The 21,195-nt window shown below is 41.4% G+C and overlaps 1 protein-coding gene across 4 annotated transcripts in view; it reads right to left on the reverse strand.

The window, feature by feature from the left end:
• LOC137622170 (condensin-2 complex subunit G2-like) overlaps positions 1–21,195 on the reverse strand; it is a 413,141-nt gene that overhangs the window by 122,320 nt on the left and 269,626 nt on the right. The gene's annotated exons all lie outside the window — the stretch shown is intronic.

Here is a 21,195-nt window from a genome sequence, read left to right on the forward strand (position 1 = left end):
CTCCAAGTCAGCCCACATAAACCACGTCATGTTAGCAATATTCTCCATGGCGACATCGAACAAGTGGCATCTGTCAGCAGTCCACCTTGCGGGAGTGCGGAATGTAGTGGCGGACGCACTTTCGAGGACAACTCCGCTGGAGTCGGAATGGTCCCTAGACGAACAGTCATTCAAATGGATCTTATCTCAGGTCCCGGGTCTCCAGGTGGACTTGTTTGCGACGGAATCCAACCACAAACTAGGATGTTACGTGGCCCCCAACCTGGACCCACGAGCTTATGCCACAGACGCAATATCGTTAGATTGGAACGTTTGGAAGAGGATTTATCTGTTCCCTCCGATAAATCTCCTGTTGAAAGTATTGGACAAACTCAGGTCTTTCAGAGGCCGAGAGGCTCTGGTAGCCCCCAACTGGCCCAAGAGCAGCTGGTTTCCTCTGTTGCTGGAACTGGGCCTCTGCCCTCGGCAGATTCCCAACCCTATACTAACACAAGTAGTACAAACTCGCAATGTGTTAGCTTCCTCAAGAATTCAGTGTGCCCTAACTTTATGGACTTCATGAAGTTTGCAGCTCAATAGGGTGCAAATATTGACCCTCTAAATACCCTATTCTTGGAATCGGACAAAAGGGAATCCACCCTCCGTCAATATGAGTCAGCTGTTAAAAAAACTTGCAAAGTTTTTAAAGGACTCAAAGGTTGAAAAGATGACGATGAATCTAACTGTGACTTTCTTCAGAACTCTCTTTGAATCAGGCCTGGCAGCCAACACCATCATTACGATCAAATTAGCTTTGAAAAAGATCTTCCATATTGGTTTTGATATTGACCTTACGGATTCATACTTCTTGTCCATCCCGAGAGCTTGTGCCAGATTAAAACCATCAACTCGCCCTAGTGCAGTTTCCTGGTTTTTGAATGATGTCCAGAAGCTGGCCTCTGACACTCTTAATGAATCCTGCAATTACATGGCACTGTTAAGGAAGACATTGTTCCTATTGAGCCTTGCTTCTGGCTCCAGAATTTCAGAACTATCTGCCTTGTCTAGAGACCCAGGTCATATTGAATTTCTCTCTTCGGGAGAAGTCCTTCTCTCCCCTAACAAAGTTTTCCTGGCTAAAAATGAGGACCCTCAGAACGGATGGTCTCCCTGGAAGATTGTTCCACTTCCTCGGGATCCATCCTTGTGTCCAGTTACCACCCTGAAAGCCTACTTAAATAGAACTTCCATTACAACCACAGGGCCCTTATTTGTTAGAGAAATTGGAGGAACCATTACCCTTAAAGGAATCAGGCAACAAATCATTTATTTTATTAACCAGGCTAATCCTGTCCATGATATTCGTGCTGTTGCTACTTCAATTAATTTCTTCCATCACATGAAATTTGATGAGCTCACGAAATATACAGGCTGGAAGTCCCCTAAAGTTTTTAAATGCCACTACCTAAAACCTTTGGAAGCTCTAAAATTTGCTACAGTAGCAGCTGGGAATGTGGTTCCTCCTGAAGGTACTGAGTCTTAATCACAACGTCTTGCTCTATCCTCTTTTCCTCCTACCTGCCTTACTTATTGTTACTACCTAGTTTTGGTTTTGTTTTTCTTCAACTACACCCTTATGGTGTATTGTTTGATACCTCGTTATGATCTCAATTACTACGAATTTTTTTATTTATACCTGTTTTTAGTCTTACTCTCCACGAGCTGGTTTTGTATTATTTTCTATTATGATGTTAATTATTTGATCTGCATTATCTGCTTGTCTTTTATTGCCATCCCTAGTATGGGATTATTTTGCCATTATTGTATTTATCTATTCGCTATTAACGTTGAGAGTACTTACCCTCGGGATACCTTGTATATCCTTTTCTGATATTAAAATCACGTTTGGTATTATTTTGTATTTATTACTTCCCTCAGGTATTGTGTCAAGTTTGGGTCCCTATTCTCTGGCACTATTTCACTGGGCGGCACAGGTCGGAGCCCAGAAAAGGGATTTTGACGAAGGAAAAATCTATTTCTGGGCAAGAGACCCAGTGAACCCACCCTTCCCTTCCTTCTTGGGCCCCAATCTTGGGTGCTATAAGGAGTGACGTCACTGGCGTGAGTTGGACTGTTGGTAGTAGAGATCGGTGCTAGGGTATTGAACGGCACCTCGCTGTACGGGGATATTGAGAGGAGATATCTAAATGGTGCGAGGCCTCTGGTTGTGATTATTTATCACGCCCCAGTTATTTATACCAACACCTTATTAGGTGAGCGAGCTGGGTTCAACCTAGCATTCCTAGACAATTTTTTCTCTGGTAAATTCATAGCAGTCTTTACCTTAGAAATGATGTAAAAGGAGCATTTCACTGGGTGGCACAGGTCTCTCGCCCAAAAATAGATTTTTCCTTCGTCAAAATCCCTTATATAGGAAATATTTATTTTAATGTTGTTACTGTTCTTAAAATATTTTATTTTTCCTTGTTTCCTTTCCTCACTGGGCTATTTTTCCTGTTGGGGCCCCTGGGCTTATAGCATCCTGCTTTTCCAACTAGGGTTGTAGCTTAGCATTTAATAATAATAATAATAATAACTGGGTCTTTTCTCAATTAAATTGTTCAAACCTGTATCTCAATGAATAAAATTCAAAAGGACATGAAGTTCCATCCTCATCTGAGTTTGTGATATCATGCTATTCCAAGAAAAGCTCAACATATCTTGATGGTAATGGGAGAAAAGATGCATTGTAGAACTCTAGCCACATCCAATTAATGAGTGATTTCTCTCTATGAAAATCAACTCGATCATTACTACATCAAATTTTACGATCTTTGAAAATTAAAATACCCTAGCAATCTGCACTGCATGTCCGGTGAGCCAATTCAATGATAACAATAAAAAGGACAAATATGGATGTACTGTAATTTGTATTTTTCCTAACTAAACAAACCTAAGCTCTTTACTATGTGTATATTGTTCCAGCATAGCTGGAAACTAGTTGTAAACTTTTCATGCCACTGGCCACCCAGTTCACACTCGCTTAGTGTATTACGTCACTTTTGATTCCAGACAGGGCTTACCAGGGGACAGATGATAGCGGGTCAAGTATGAGTAAAGAGCTCAAGTTTGTATAGTTAGGAAAAATTACTTCCAAATTTGTCATTTTTTTTCCTACAGACATAGTGTACTGTAAACCCTTCGGTCTTTACTATGGAGACTCACCCTCAGGTGGGTGGAAGTCCAAAACCCAACTGGCTGGGAGCTTGACCTGGGGTACAACTCTGAGTTTGTGCAAGCGTGAGAGGAGCACCCTGACACGTCATGAACTCTCTGTATGAGAATCTAGAGCTCTAATGGCCTGGTCAATCATGGTGAATGAGTGGAAACTATAGTAATCACTATGACTTGCTAAGTTAAGAATATTGGAGTGAAAGCACTCTTACTTAACCTGGGCATTGCCCGACTCCCCCTCGCAGGGAGGACAGGGCATAACAAATACAGGTATATCACAAAACTCAAGCTACACAAGGGAAATGGTAGTTACCTGTAGTTGGAGGTAGGCCAGCTTACAGCGTTTCAGATGCTGTGTCCCCAAGACAGGGGGAAGATGAAGGAAGAAAAAGCCAGTCTTGTATCCATTCATACCAGACTAACACCGGGTAATGAATGCCCCCAGCAGACTACTACTTCTCTGGTAAAGGAGCTAAAGTAGCTTACACCACTTGTTGTGCTGCCACCACAGGACCTAAGAAGAGAGTATCCAGGCTCCTGTGGATTATGTATTGCAGGTACTGGGCTGTAAAAATGTTCTGGCAAAACCAGAGGCCCACCTGATGGACCTGCGACACAGAGGTTTCATATGAATTTTAGGGCCGCACTTATGCTCCTAACATAAGAGAGCTCTGGGTCTACGTCAGGGTTCAAAGCCCGGTTAATGATCCGGTGAATTCCAATTGAGATTATCTTTTAGACATTCTCCTCTTGACCCTGCCTGTGCTTACAAACAGGCATTTGATGAGCGGGCGAGCTCCGGTTGTTTGTATGAGATCATGCCTCAATTGCTGAACGTGGTTGTCGGCTACGTGGCGGAGCCTCGAAATTCGAAAAAACCCCAAAGCTAGGATACGCTACAATCGGATACTGTGTCTTAGCAATGAACTCATTGACAAAGTACAGCGTTATCTGCTGTCCCTCCTCTTGACTGGATTATGCTGTAGAAGAGACCATGTCCCTCACTGACTCTCATAGAAGAGGTCCAAGCGAGATGTACGAACCGTCTTAGGAGTCAAGTGAAGACCAGAGGACTGACCAGCAGTATAAAAGCACTCCTTTCAGAGGGCGTAGTACAGGAACTACACTCCAAAGAGGAGACAATTCCACCAAGAAGGAAAAGTTAACTCGTTCAATCTATAGAAGAGGCTGAAGGCAGAGTGGCAGCCTTTCAACGTCGAGACTGATCAGGGTCTTTCCTCCCCCGAGGCACAGATAAAACTCCGCTGTCACGTAGATAGTGGCATCAACTTTGGAATATTGTCCCTTTAGCCTGATAAACGGCAAAAGACGACTTACAGAGCTGTTCAGGCATACTTTTTGTTATTGTATGTGAAAAGCCTCTATGCGCAAGATGTTAGTTAACATTCATGAGTACAGTGGTAGAGAAGCGACTGCCTTGTGGTGAATTTCTATATAAGGTTGTTTGAGGTTGGGAAAGGGAGGAAGCTCTCTCAGTACCTGTGTGGACAGGCCTTGCCTGGGCACTACAGTATTCGGTTTGCAGCCCCAGCAGAGGTATCTGGGTTATTGACAGGTGTTGGGATGCGCTTATGTTATTCATGAGTCTCCACATCAGACAGAAGAGAGGGGGGTGTGTAAACGTCTTGGTTGTTCCACGGATGTTGGAAAGGCTCCTAAAAAGGTACGTGGAGATTGCTTTTGTCGCAAACCAATCTAACATCGGTGATCCTCTCCAGGTCAGGAATTTGATGGCTAACTGAGGCAGGAAAGACCCCTCGAAGCCAACTATCTAAGCATTCTTGCTCAGATTGTCTGCAAGGAAGTTTTCCTCGCCGACAATGAATTGGGCAGAAAAAGGCGATCGAGTTTTCTTACGCCCAACTTAGCATTTCTATGGCTAATTAGCAAAACTCCCATAAAAAGAATATCTCCTTGTTTGGTTTGGTATTTCACTACTGTTGTTTTCAGTCATGAAAACAAGGAGTGTCTAGAAAGTTGTTGGAAGTGTTTGTGAGCCAAGAATCTGCTCTCAATTCTAGGAAGTTGCGTGGCGCTGCCAATCAGAGTTAAATCATAGCCCAGAGGCCATATGTTGCAACAAGTGAGCTTCAACCCCCTTTCTTTTGATGCATCCTTTAAGAGCATCAATTCCAAGGAAAGAGAGAGAAGGTCTACTCCCCTGAGGAGGTTGGTAATCTATACCCACCAACTCAAGTCTCTCTTTTGCTTTGATCCTATCGGAACGAAGTCTGGAGGATCCCTGTGCTGAGTGCTGAGACCAAACATTCCAGGGAGGTCAAGTGTCCTAACAGGCACAGCCACAGGTCTTCCTGTAACAAAGTCTCGTTTGAGGAAGGGACATGATGCTTCCCTGAGCCTCTTATCTTGATTTAAGATTCAACAACTTTGCCTTTTTTGGTGTTTATATGCATTCCTTGATATGTGAGTTCTTGTGAAGGTCGCAGAGAGGACTTCTACCAGTTTATGCCGATCCTACGAACGTGAAAAACTAAAGGATTGTCCTGGTAAAGGATAAGTATCCCACTACTCTGATAGGATTAACCACTTGCCTAGGTAACGAGGAGGGAGAATGCTGTTGACATGAACCCAAGACAAAACCTGAGTGAACGCTTGAGGGACTGTGGGTAGGCCAAAGCACAGCACCTCGTACTTGAAAATCCTCTTGTGAAGAACGACTAGGTACTTCCTTGATGTTTGGGATCCAGTGATATCATGAAGCCCACTAGTCTAGGGGTCCAAACCATTCGAAGGGCGAGGACCTACACCGATTCCTTCACAAAAGGACAGGGTGTCAAAGAATGAGTCAACGGAGGGACAGAGAGAAGGAAGGGGACGTGGTACCCCGAGCGGAGGATTGAGACCTTGTAGGTAGTAGGTTGGCCAGGGCACCAGCCACCCATTGATATACTACATTTAGAGAGTTATGGAGTCCTTTGACTGGCCAGACAGTACTACATTGGATTCTTCTCTCTGGTTATGGTTCCTTTTTTCTTTGCCTACATTTACAGTGAATAGTCTGGTCTATTTGTTACTTAGTCTCCTCTGTCCTTATACACCTGACAACACTGAGATTACAAACAATTCTTCTTCACTGAAGGGGTTACTGCACTATCATTGTTCAGTGGCCACTTTCCTCTAGATAAGAGTAGAAGAGACTCCCTAGCTATGGTAAGGAGCTCTTCTAGGAGAGGGACACTTCAAAATCCAACCACTATTCTCTAATCTTAGGAAGTGCCATAGCCTTTGTACCATGGTCTTCTACTGTCTTGGGTTAGAGTTCACTTGCTTGTGGGTACACTCAGGCACACTATTCTATCTTTTTTCTCTTCCTCTTATTTTATAGTTTATCTAGGAGATATTTATTTCAATGTTACTGTTCTTAAAATATATTATTTTTCATTGTTTCCTTTCCTCAATGGACTATTTTCCATGTTGGAGCTCCTAGCCTTATAACATCCTGCTTTTCCAACTGGGGATGTAGCTTAGAAAGTAATAATAATACTGTAATAACAATAATTGTGAGGATCAGCCCCAATGGTCTCTCACTTTTATTCTCTACTCTTCAGGTATCCTTCCACTAGTACATTAGGCAAGAAGAATGATCCTCCTTAGTGGGAGCAATCACATCTTACACTCTGCTCTTAAGAGCCCTTTCCTGCAAGGCATGCTTTCTATGTCCTTGTCTATGAATGGGAAAAGTCCTCTGTGCAGGTGGTGCTATTAACTTTCCCCTCTGGAGCGGAAATCCAGGCATGCTAGAGAAATTGAGAGAGTTTGAATAAGCAAACCTCTGCAATGAACAGCTAGTCTTCCGCTCTGACAACATCGACTACTGAGACTGCCAACAGTTTCTCCTAGAAACTCATAACAGTCAGGCCGCTCTCACGTTGGAATGTGAGAATGCTTTTGAGCTACTTCAGTACAAAACTACTCGATGAGGACAGTAGGTCACGCCTATCAACTGCATCTCTTGGAGACCTCGAAGGGTCGGACGGAAATTTATGTAGCGGGATGTCAACAAAAACAAACCCCCACACCTTTAATCACTCTTCTTTCAAAATATCCCACAACACAAACTTTCCCCTTACTTTACTTTAAACTGGACTATTGCACGAAGGGAAAAACAAACAAAACATAACCTTAAAACTATATTCACCGCAACCAAAACAAAAATCATACATTAAACAAACTTAACACAAAAACAGACAAAATAACACTTTTATATTTATATTATAGCGGTGTGTGTGGGTACACAGAACTCACCAATAATCGAAAAAAATAATATCCTTTACATAAACTCAACACCGTCAGTCCACATACAGTACCGAAAAACACTTACCCACACACAGTACCGAAAAACACTTAAACACTAAAATAAATCACTCAATACCAAACCCAATCATATACCACAACCCAGCAAAAATATTCAAAGATTCAAATTAAACATAAGAGAAACCTCTTAATATTTCATATACGTGTGTGGCCACCGTCGTCCACAACTCCCCACACTGGCAACTCAGTCCTTATCGCCAATTGCCACAAATCCCTGGCGAACAATCACTGCAGTCAATTTGACTGTCCAATAACATTAAAGGTGGTCATCATCATCATCATCATGTCATCCTCATCAACAAGAACAAATCTATTTTCAGCCGGGTCGTCAACAAATAAAATTCTTTCAATATCTCCCAGTCTAAATATAAACATCCGCAGTCTTCTATTAAGTTCATATAATACGGTCCAGGTCGTCATCAATCTATCAAAAATTTAAGTTTCTCCAAAGGAGGAATCGCGGCCTGCCAAAATAAAAAAACACTTATGAACACTCCTAACTAACTTAACTATCGCACCATAATCAAAGATAAACAATAAACTTTCTATCACTCATGAACGCGCCTAACAAAAATAAATAAAAACAGTACTTACTCAGAATATAAAAAAAAGCTTCACAGCCAGCTTTCGAAGAGCAAAAAAAATACAGAACCGACTCCTTCTATCGTTTGAGATCCAATGCTTTCGCCCAAGACATTCATCACCACCCTATCCTAGCTAAAAAAGTAAACAAACAACCTCAATTATACCAACAATCTTTCCAACTTCAAACAATCATTCGCTAATTACCCTTTTTTCTTCAGCGCGCACCGCGGACACACAAAACACGCACACACAAACGCACATACACACATACTCTCTTGCGCACGCGCGATCTAACAAAACGAAAGCAAATGAAATTCTCTCTCTCTCTCTCTGACGAAACTAAAGCAAATAAACACTCTTTCTTTCTTTCTTGCGGTTTGACAAACTTTAGTAAATAAACACTCGCTCACACACACACACACTCTCTCTCTCTCTCTCTCTCTCTCTCTGTGACAAAACTAAAGCCAATACTGTAAACACTCTCTCTCTCTCTCTCTCTCTCTCTGACAAAACTTAAACACACTCACACTCTCTCTCTCTCTCTCTCTCTCTTGATTTGGCAAACAAAAAAAATAAATTAAAATTAATCCTCCACATTCCTCCCCCCTTACTTTGCCAAATCCTCACACAACACTTACCTATTTTCTTATTACCCAGTCGCAGTCTGGAACAGGGCCTCGGCTTCGGGTAACTGGGCCTTCATATACCTGCACTCTCTCATTCACTTCTTCCATGTCGTTTTCATTCAACGTACTATTACTATTCCCGTCTATGCTCTGCTCGTCTAAGATATCATTCACCATTTCATCTACCTCAGTTTCATCTGGCCCGAAAATCCCACTAATTTCTGTCAACAATTCATCCATTACATCTAAACCATTTTCTACTTTAACAAAAGAATCATTCATACTGCTTATCATTCTCCTATCTTTCATTCTCGTGTCCGTCATACGTTCTCTTGCCTCATCTAACGAAAAACCACACACACTATAAGTATCATTCATACTCATCCAAGTTTCATCTGTATTAATACATTTATCTTCCATACTCACCTGTACATTTACACCCTTGTCCTGCTTATTCTGATTCCCGCCTACAACTACAAAATTTTCCCGCCTTTTATCCCCAGTAAAATTCTCAGACTTCTTTTTCCTTCCATACTCTACTAACACCAATTGCTTATCTTCTAAACCTAATGCCTCACACATACTCGGTTCATACTTGTTCGTTTTTAGCCATTTAGTCATACCATTCTCCTGAATATATCTTGGTACCTCCTTCCATTTCCGCAACTGATTGTGGTGTGCCCTAACCTTTTCCACACTACCATCCACACTTACTTTACCTAAAACATAACTCAACCCACTAGAACCAACATCTAACACCTCATATGGACCTTCAAACTTATCACGTACCTTATTGACATTCATTCTTCCCTTTTCAATTACTTCTTTTAACACTTTCTCTCCCACTTTGTAGCTTTCAAATCTCTCATTTGCTTTCTTCCAAACATCTCTATCATTCTCGGACACACTCAATCTCGGTCTTACTATCTTTTCAAAATTCAACACAAACTTACACGGAGACATACCAGTACTCTTGTGCACCGTCGCATTATACGCCCACAACGCACGCCCAACATATAAATCCCAATCATTATCACATGTACTCATCATCCGCAAAATTTCTGTTAAGGTTCTTACAGTCCTTTCAGCCAAACCATTCGCACTTGGCATATACGGAGTCGAATACACATGTTCAATGCCCCATTCTCTCAACATCTGCTCAAACTCCCATCCAACAAACTCGGGACCATTGTTACTTAACATTTTTGCAGGCTTACACACACTCATCGGCAACATCACTTGACTTACCATTCTCGCTACAGTCTCACTTCTTTTATTCTTGATGGGTACGGCATACGCAAACTTGCTCATATGATCGACCATGACAATCATTCCCACATGTCTTCTCGCAGTCACAGGCAACGAAACACAATCAATCACAAACATCTCAAATGGCTCTTTCATACGTAACCTCAGAACAGGCGGACTTGCATGCATGCTCTGATACTTTCCCTTCTGACAATCCTCACAAGTAGTCGCTACATCCCTACAAATTTGACTCAACCCAGGCGTAAACAACCTCTCTCGCATGCATTCCCACAATTTATTCTTCCCCATATGCCCATACCTGTCATGCACTACCATACACATACTTACAGCTGCATGCATTGGAAATACAGGAACATATATATCTTCATCCATTCCCCTATGCAAAAAATACACAATATTCTTACAAACAATAAATCTTTTAACAACTTTCTTATACGCTTCCAAATCACACGGCCATTCTTCCACCCTAATACCATTTAAAATACATTCACGTAACCTATTTATCTCTAAACATTCACCTTGCATTTCTTCCACCTCTTCTTTGCTCAACAAATCATCTTCACTTTTTGCAATATCAATCATGCCAACAAAATTCGCCATGAATACACTATTATCCTCGATTACTATTACCTTACAGCCATTCTTTGAAAGCAAACCCTTACCAACATCAACTGACACATGGTGCAACCTCAAAAAATCTATTCCCATCAAAAAACAACTAGGCATTTCATTCTCTCCCATTACAATAAAATTATGTTCAACTTCCATACTCCCTAGTTTCACCTTCAACCTCACTTCTTCCCAAACAAGTAAACTTCCCTGACCTATTCCATGAATTCTCACACTCGTACACTGTCTTTTCACTTCCCAATTGTACCTCTCAATTTCCCTGATAACCGACTCATTTACTAATGACACTTGAGCACCCGTATCAATTAAACTACAATATTCATTCTCATTTATATTCACATATGTCATCATCCTTCCTTTTACACCATGCATACATACATTTACTCTCCTTTCAATTCTGTCACTCACTTCACCAATATGTTCATCATCATGTTCACTATCCTCTATACCCCCATATCTTAGACTAAGGTCACTTGCACCATCATCCTTCTCACTCAACAATTTGCAACATTCCTCCTTACATTGAATCCTCAAAATATATTCCCTATCATTCTCCTTACATGCCCTATATTCCATCGGTCGATTCCATCCAAAATACAAATACACAGTTACACCATACAACATACTTACCACCATTAATATCTTTGATAATACTTCCCCTTCTAGTACACTACTCTCCTCCTCATATACCATTTCTTTTGACACTTCATTCATCACCCTTCTTTTAAGCTCGCTTACGCTACCTGGTATTTCCGTATTTAAACCCTCTTGTACCAACTTACTTAAACCCATTAGGATACACTTATATACCATATCTTCCCCTTCACAAATCTGCTCCACAACTAAACCTTCAGGCAACCTTTCAGAATTCTGATTACTCTCTTTATCTTCCATCCTCCCATGCATCCTCGACATCGCATCTGCTATCACATTCTTATTTCCCGGTACATATTCTAACCTAAAATCAAATTCATTCAGATCCTCTATGGTTCTAGCAACCCTTGCATTCACACACTCTTTCCTTATCATATACACTAGGGGCTGATGGTCTGTACGCACAATGAATTTTACACCATACAAAAATACTTTCAATGCTTTCACACAAAATCGTATTGCAGCCAATTCCCTGTCAATCGTCGAATACTTCCGCTCAGCTTTATTAAATGCTTTACTAACATACGCTATTACTCTCAATTGCTCTTCTCCATTTACTCTCTGCATTTGAACCAAACAACCACCCATACTAACCCCACTCGCATCCGTATACAACTCTAGCATACTCGCATTTTCACTGTAGTCTGGAAATGCCAAAGTGACGTCTTTTGCGGCCTCTTCCTTCAACCTTTCAAACGCTTCTATCATCCGATCATCCCATTTTAACTTCGTACTATTCCTTTTACCCGTCCATTCATTCAAAGGCTTCCCTATACCTGAACAATCTCTAACAAACTTGCGACCAAACTCAACCAAACAAAGAAAACCTCTCAACTCACGCACAGTCCGGGGACGTGGAAATTCTCGCACCTTATTCACAAACTTGTCACTCTTCCTTATACCAGATTCACCCACTACATGCCCAAGAAATTCCACCTCCCTGGACAACCACGTACACTTCTCAAGCTTAATTTTCACACCAACTTCAATTAACCGCATCAACACGGCCTCAAGCAACCGCATATGTTCCTCAACAGTCTCGCTCGCAATCAGAATATCATCTATAAAAACAGTCACCTTCTGTCGATCGAAACCAGCCAATACAACATTCATCGCTCTTTGGAAGGCAGCAGGCGCATTAGCAAGACCAAAACTCAACCTTTTAAATTGAAAGTGACAATTCGTACTTGAAAATGCGGTAATGGGCCTGCTCCCCTCTGCTAGAGGCATCTGATAATAGCCCCGCACCAAATCTAATTTAGTAAAAACTTTCATTCCATGCATCTTATAAACACAATCAGACACCACATTCATTGGAAAACGTTCTTTAACAGTCACCTCATTCACCTTCCTATAATCAATACACATGCGTAGACTTCCATCAGGCTTTCGTACAGGGACAATAGGGCTATTCCAGGCACTCTCACTCCTTTCTATTACACCCATACGCTCTAATTCCTGACACTGCTCCTCTATCTCCTTGGCAATAGGCGGAGAAAAATGCCTGGGACGCTGATATATGGGGGTATCATCACTGAGAACTATTTTAAATTCTGGCAGGTCTGACCCCCCACAATCATCGTCACCGAGACTCACAACTCTCCGCTTATCCCATAACATCTTAAGCAATCGTTCCCTTTCGACCTCACTTATACTCTCATCTAACTTAATTCTTCCTTTCAACGTATCGTAATCCCAATCGTCATCGTTCTTTACCTTACCAGACATCACCTGTCTCGCCTTAACATATCTTCCATCCTCTACATTAATCAGTGTATACATACATCCCATGCAATCACCCTCACGTATTCCGCGTACTCTCTTCCTCCTAACACACGGCAACAACCTTACATACACCTTGGGTTCCTGCATATTCATAACACCATCATATATATACGCACTCGTTTTCACCAAATTACCTGCTTCCATACCTTCCACTACATATTCATCCTCGTCACTATTTGAAATTCCCAGACTGCTCGGCCATGCAACTTTTACACTAATAACCTCACCTTTCTTACCCGATAACTTTACACTTTCCTTTGCTACCAACGGCACTCCCTTCCACACCTTCGTATTCACTCTGCCGTCTTCCTTTAAATAAAATTCCCCACAAATATTACCTCTAACCTTTATTTCTATCATATTCACACTTGGATGTACAATCATACCACATTTTTTCAGAAATTTATACCCAAGCAGTACGTCATATTTCTCATTCGCTCCCTCAACCACGTAAAAATCATTATCCTCCATCATCTGCCCCCCAATCATAACATTTTCCCGCAACTTCCCTTGCACCGGCATACGCAAATTACCAATACCTTTTACTTCACCCTTACATCCCTTAAATTCACAAACCTCTTTTACCTTATCATATGCATTCCTAAACATTAAATTGACACCACAACCAGTATCAATCAAACCAACCAACTCTACACCATTAAAAATCATTTTCACACTCATGCAATCATGTGCTCTTTCTCCCATCACATCTTCATGCAATAAACCCTCACGAACATGCATCACATTCACTCCCCACACACACGAGGACTCACCCAGCTGAACCCTCTGATTAATTAGTTTCCCGAACATCCTGGCTGACTTGATCCCTTATTCCTACAAACCCTAGCTACATGCCCATCTGCACCACATTCAGTACACTTACCCCGTGGCTCCTTGCACATTCTAGCATAATGACCATCCTTACCACAATTACCACAAATTACATTCATACGATTATTACGGCATCCACTCGCTATGTGTCCAGTCATACCACACCGATAACACTTAACCACTTTCTCTTTCTTACAGTCGCTAATACGATGCCCTGTCTCTCCACACCCGAAACATGCTCCTAATGCCCATCTACACTCGTTCTTTTTATGTCCTACCTTCCCACACCTATAACACCTCTCTTCACGGATACCACTACCAAACCTAACTTGCTGCGTACTAGCACTTCTATCTCTCCAAACTTGATTTCCCTGTCTAAACCCGTCATTTCTCGGCATAGGTATTCCTACATTACTCACCCTAACACTTCTATCTACTACACTATCAGCTACCCTCATTGGCCCTCTCATAACAGCATCTCTAAAACTACCAAATTCTGGCACACTTTCCTCCATTCCAGTTCTTACACTCACAGATTTACTTTCTTTCATACACCTATCCAACTCGTAATCCTCAACTATCTCTAAAATATCATCCCAAGTCAATCTCTCTCTAGTCCACCTCATTTTCTCCTTCCGTTTCAAATTAATAAACTCACACACACTCTCTGGTACTGTACCCAAAAACTTCTTCATTAGTTCCTTATTTTCATTTATTCCTTCGTCCCCATACTTCTTTCTAGCCAATGTTTCTAACCGACATACATACATCGAGATTGCTTCACCCACCTTCATTCGTGCTTCATCAAAATCATTTTTTCGCTTATACCTAACACTACCTTTCATACGTTTTACCTGTTCAATTATCCTATTCTTTACACTTTCATACTCAACCTCTCCTACACTCATTATCACCCCATACATCGTCAACAAATATCCTGACAAAAATTCTCCCAACTCCCTAGCCCAAACTCTCTTACTATCCCCATACTTAGCCTGACAAAACTTTTCATATTCCCTAAAGAAGTCATATACATCCCTACTGCTATGTTCATTAAAACTTGCACACCTAGGAACCTCTCTCATAAACACTGTCTTACAAACTTCCTCTACTTCATTCTCACTACTATCTTCACTGTCTACTCCCTTCTTGTTGCCTTCTTCTTCATTTGAATACAATGAATCTAGTTCTACACTCAAAGTCCTATCTTTAACTATCCCCTTCTTAACCTTTTTCTTACTTACCACCTTCACCCAATCATGATCATCCTCACTCACACCTTGACCTTTCTTCTTTTCTTTCTTCACATTATCTTTGCCTTTCTTCTCCTTCTTCCTATCACCCTTCGTTCCAATCTTACTATGTCTAGGCCCTTTACTTTCAATATCACTATCACTACCTTCCCCATTATCACTTACCCTATCCTCTTCCACCATCAACCCGTTACCAGAAGCAGAAGCCACTCCTCCGACTGCACCTTCACCTATGACAGTTTTCATCATCCCCATTACTTGCCCTATCATAGCTTCCATTCGTTTCTCATTTTCTCGCATCCTCATCTCAACACCCTCTTCCACTCTTTCTACAGTTCCCTGAAGTTCCCTAAGTTTCCTTTGCATCTCCTCATTCTCACTACTTAACCTCGCATTCTCCAGCAACAACCTCTCCTCTCGCTCATTAGACAACCGCAATTCCTCCTTTAAAATATGCAACTGTTCTTCCATTAACTCCATTTCAATACCTTTAATATTTTAAGTATTTTTCAAACCTATTTACCCTTGTCCAAAAGTCCAGTTTCAATCCCACCTTCAACAGTCGTCCCTGTTCGGGCGCCAAATTTATGTAGCGGGATGTCAACAAAAACAAACCCCCACACCTTTAATCACTCTTCTTTCAAAATATCCCACAACACAAACTTTCCCCTTACTTTACTTTAAACTGGACTATTGCACGAAGGGAAAAACAAACAAAACATAACCTTAAAACTATATTCACCGCAACCAAAACAAAAATCATACATTAAACAAACTTAACACAAAAACAGACAAAATAACACTTTTATATTTATATTATAGCGGTGTGTGTGGGTACACAGAACTCACCAATAATCGAAAAAAATAATATCCTTTACATAAACTCAACACCGTCAGTCCACATACAGTACCGAAAAACACTTACCCACACACAGTACCGAAAAACACTTAAACACTAAAATAAATCACTCAATACCAAACCCAATCATATACCACAACCCAGCAAAAATATTCAAAGATTCAAATTAAACATAAGAGAAACCTCTTAATATTTCATATACGTGTGTGGCCACCGTCGTCCACAACTCCCCACACTGGCAACTCAGTCCTTATCGCCAATTGCCACAAATCCCTGGCGAACAATCACTGCAGTCAATTTGACTGTCCAATAACATTAAAGGTGGTCATCATCATCATCATCATGTCATCCTCATCAACAAGAACAAATCTATTTTCAGCCGGGTCGTCAACAAATAAAATTCTTTCAATATCTCCCAGTCTAAATATAAACATCCGCAGTCTTCTATTAAGTTCATATAATACGGTCCAGGTCGTCATCAATCTATCAAAAATTTAAGTTTCTCCAAAGGAGGAATCGCGGCCTGCCAAAATAAAAAAACACTTATGAACACTCCTAACTAACTTAACTATCGCACCATAATCAAAGATAAACAATAAACTTTCTATCACTCATGAACGCGCCTAACAAAAATAAATAAAAACAGTACTTACTCAGAATATAAAAAAAAGCTTCACAGCCAGCTTTCGAAGAGCAAAAAAAATACAGAACCGACTCCTTCTATCGTTTGAGATCCAATGCTTTCGCCCAAGACATTCATCACCACCCTATCCTAGCTAAAAAAGTAAACAAACAACCTCAATTATACCAACAATCTTTCCAACTTCAAACAATCATTCGCTAATTACCCTTTTTTCTTCAGCGCGCACCGCGGACACACAAAACACGCACACACAAACGCACATACACACATACTCTCTTGCGCACGCGCGATCTAACAAAACGAAAGCAAATGAAATTCTCTCTCTCTCTCTCTGACGAAACTAAAGCAAATAAACACTCTTTCTTTCTTTCTTGCGGTTTGACAAACTTAAGTAAATAAACACTCGCTCACACACACACACACACACTCTCTCTCTCTCTCTCTCTCTCTCTCTCTCTCTCTGTGACAAAACTAAAGCCAATACTGTAAACACTCTCTCTCTCTCTCTCTCTCTCTCTCTCTCTCTCTCTGACAAAACTTAAACACAATCACACTCTCTCTCTCTCTCTCTCTCTCTCTCTTGATTTGGCAAACAAAAAAAATAAATTAAAATTAATCCTCCACACAGTGAGAGAAATGGCGAACATATCTCTGTATAGATATGGATATAAGTGGAAGACTAATTTCCAGCTGAGTACCCTAGGACACCAAGAGGTAGCTTAAAAAAGTGAACCTCTCAAGTTGATTGCTCCCAAGTCAGGGGATCAGTTGCAAAACAATCGGTTCCTAAAATGCAAGGGTGAAACATTGCCCTAACTGCACTCGCTAGGATGCAAGTTGTTCGTGAGTGTCAGCCCATGGACAGGTAGACACGGGAAGAACTGACCTACCTAGCAGATTTTTGGTATAAAAGCAATCCTAGTTGATCGCTGATAAGCAGGCAATCGGTCGCTAAACAACTACTTCCAAAAAGCAAGCTTGGAACGTTGCCTCAAGCACACCCACAAGGATGGAAGTTGCTAGCCTGTGTTCGTCCACAGACCAGTAAACACAAATGGAACAGACTACCTCTCTAAAGGGTATCTGATCCTAAGACTTCAGAAGTCATACTCCAAGGTGGTAAAGGTAAGCTCCTGTCTATCGTTGCTGACCATTAACCAACCTAAAGAATTAAACGAGTACTGAGACTCAGCATATCTCCAACTCTAGCAAGTATGTCAAAAGGAAAACTAAATCCCAAGAGTAAAGCCAATAAGGTCCGTGGAATAATGTTCAATATTTCCAAAGGATTTTCACGCTGTAAAATAGGAAGATATCCACACATGAAGCAAATTTGCCAAAAATGAGAAACATATCCAAGTCCGTAATTCTTGTCAACCCCTGGTGAGGGTGGCAAACTTCAGTCAATTCCATCTTGTCATCACATCGTGCTCATCCTGTGCAGTAATACCTTGAGATACGAGCTTAATGCATTCCGGGACCCGAGCTCGTATGTCAATTCGCTCGTATCTCGGATCAATTTTTCCCATATAAAATAACTAAAAAAAAATTAATTCGTTCCCACCCTCTGAAAAAAAACCTAAAAACATTATATTAGTGGAAAAACATGTTTTTAATTGTTCTAATTCACATTCTAAGCTCAAAAAATAACAAATACATATGTACTGGTTATGATCTGCAATAAAATGTGACATTATTATGGAGTTCTTACCTTCGAGACAGACAGCAGCGGCTAACGGCAGTGTGTGCGGAAGAGGAGGGGGAGAGAACGGGGAGGAGAGAGACTTGACGGCAACACGTTCGGTACGCTACACTTTTATAACACTACGTAACATAACTTAAACTTTAAATTCAACTTAATTGAAATTAGCTTACTGTACACACTTAAAAAAAATAAATGTTAATCTTACATTACACTAAACTTAATTCTAATTTAGTTTTCATTTTCACTTTTTTACTTTTCTTCTTCCGGCTTGGCTCTTTTTGGCTTGCTTTTTAACTCGCTTCACCTTCACTTTTTACCGGCCTTTTTAAAAGGAACCTATCTAGGGACGTTTGCTTTTGTCTCCCCTTCAAAATGTTACGTAAATGATGTACACAAGTGTCGTCACAAAAGGCAACCGCACGACCACACGCCAACTTGTCCAGGTGCCTCCTTTCCATAAAATCAGAAAACTCCTGCCACTTCGCTAACATGTCTCTGATTTCTGTCGTAAAAGGCGGTCCTCCTCTTTCCCCTCCTCCTTGCTACTGAGCTCCTGCAACACCTCCGAATGTTGCATCTCCTTGAGCTCGATCAAATCATGTGTAGTGAGCTCTTCCTGATGCTCCTCAACAAGGTCATTCACGTCTGCCTCATCTACCTTCAGCCCCATGGACTTTCCAAGAAACATGATTTCATCCACCACAATAGGTATGGGTTCATTAGGGTCTGGCATATCGAATCCTTCAAAGTCCCTCTCAGCGATGGAAGCTGGCCACAATTTTTTCCATGCTGAATTAAGAGTTCTTCGTGTGACACCCTGCCATGCATCTTCAATAATTTTTAAGCAATGAACGATATTGAAATGTTCCTTCCAAAATTCACAAAGGGTGAGATTGGTGTTGTCTGTGACATAGAAGCATTTCTATAACAAATGCTTCGTGTACAGTTTTTTAAAGTTGGAAATTACTTGTTGGTCCATGGGCTGAAGGAGTAGCGTGGTGTTGGGCAGGAGACAAAGGACCTTGATGAACCTGTATTCATCAAGAATGTCCTCTTCGAAACCAGGAGGGTGACCAGGGGCATTGTCGAGGACCAGGAGACATTTCATTGGCAGGCTTTTCTCGGCCAAATATTTTTTGATTGCCGGACCAAAGCACAGATTAACCCATTCTGTGAAGAAATGCCGCGTAACCCAAGCCTTAGCATTAGTGTGCCACATCACTTGCAGTTTTTCTTTCAAGATTCTTTGGCTCTTGAAAGCACGTGGGTTTTCTGAGTAGTACACTAGCAGTGGCTTGACCTTACAGTCACCGCTGGCATTGGCACACAAGGCTAGAGTTAACCAGTCCTTCATGGGTTTATGGCCCAGTAGTCTCTTCTCCTCTGCCGTGATGAATGTCCTCCTGAGCAACTTCTTCTAGAAAAGGCCAGTTTCATCACAGTTGAACACTTGTTGGAGGATGTATCCTTGTTCTGTGATAACTGAGGCAAAAGTTTTGATGTAGTCCGCCGCGGCTTTCGAGTCGGAACTTGCTGCTTCGCCATGCCTCACAACCGAGTGTACCCCAGTCCATTTTTTGAAATTATCCAACCAGCCATGACTGGCTTTGAAGGTTTCCGCTGGCGTCGAAGTTCCCCCTCTCTCATCTGCTTGCTTTCCTTTCAAGTCATCGTAGATTCTGCTGGCCTTTTCACAGATGATTGTCTCGGTCACGCTATTTCCCTCCAACTGTTTCGCCTTTATCCATATTAAAAAAAGCCTCTTCATCTGAATATCACTGCACAGCTTGGAAAGGATGGTTAGTCCTTTGGAAGGCTTGGTGCTCTTTATAGCATCCTTCTGCTTAAGGATGGTACATATTGTTGATGTACACCTCTCATATTGACGAGCCAGCTCAGTCACTCGTACACCACTCTCATGTTTTTCGATTATTTCATGTTTTATCTCGATTGTCATCAAACGTTTTTTCTTTTCACTACCCTTGTTTGCACTCACTTGCTTTGAACCCATTGCTTATTCACTTAATTCTGTACTTATTAACGCAAAAAACACGTAAAAAATGCAAACACTACAGCCGATGCTCGGAGATAGCTTTACGCGACGGAGATCCGACGAGAAAGAGCGAGCGATGCTGTCCTGGTGAGCAGCCTCTCGCACACGCGGCCACCTAACGGCTGCATAGGGAACCGTCTTGTATCCTCGTATCTCGGGGCAAAAATTTACTCGAAACTTTCCCGTATCTCAAATTTCTCGTAGGTTGAGACACTCGTATGTCGAGGTATTACTGTAGTTACCTTTTAGCTGACGGCAAACTTTCAATACTGTATTCACAGGGTAAATGTTTTAGCTATTAGTTTTTTCTTATGTTTCCGTATTGTAGGCCAAACTGGGAAGATTCCACCTTCCAGATGATACTGCAACACTAGTTCACCATGATGACACATAAACTCTTCCTGCATCAGCACATAACATCCTTGCTGCCAATCGTGTCACAGGCTTGAATACAGAGGAGGTGTGTATTCAAACAATGATATTCCTAACAAAGGTGATCAAGTCGGTCATTTGGGACGATGTGCGCATCGCACCTACCAGTGACCATCAAAGATAGCTTCCCTGGACAACGCAGCGAGCTTCCACACTAGCTGTGCGATACTGACAATTCAGGGTTAGTCTGACCAGTTCTAATGGAGTCGTCCTCTATAACGACTGTAAACGAGTGATGTGCATCTTGCACTCAGCTCATCAAGGTGTCAGTCACTAAGATGTGCTCACGTGACGAGAGTTC

Source organism: Palaemon carinicauda, chromosome 29 (genome assembly GCF_036898095.1).
Source record: "Palaemon carinicauda isolate YSFRI2023 chromosome 29, ASM3689809v2, whole genome shotgun sequence".
NCBI classification, from domain to species: Eukaryota; Metazoa; Arthropoda; class Malacostraca; order Decapoda; family Palaemonidae; genus Palaemon; species Palaemon carinicauda.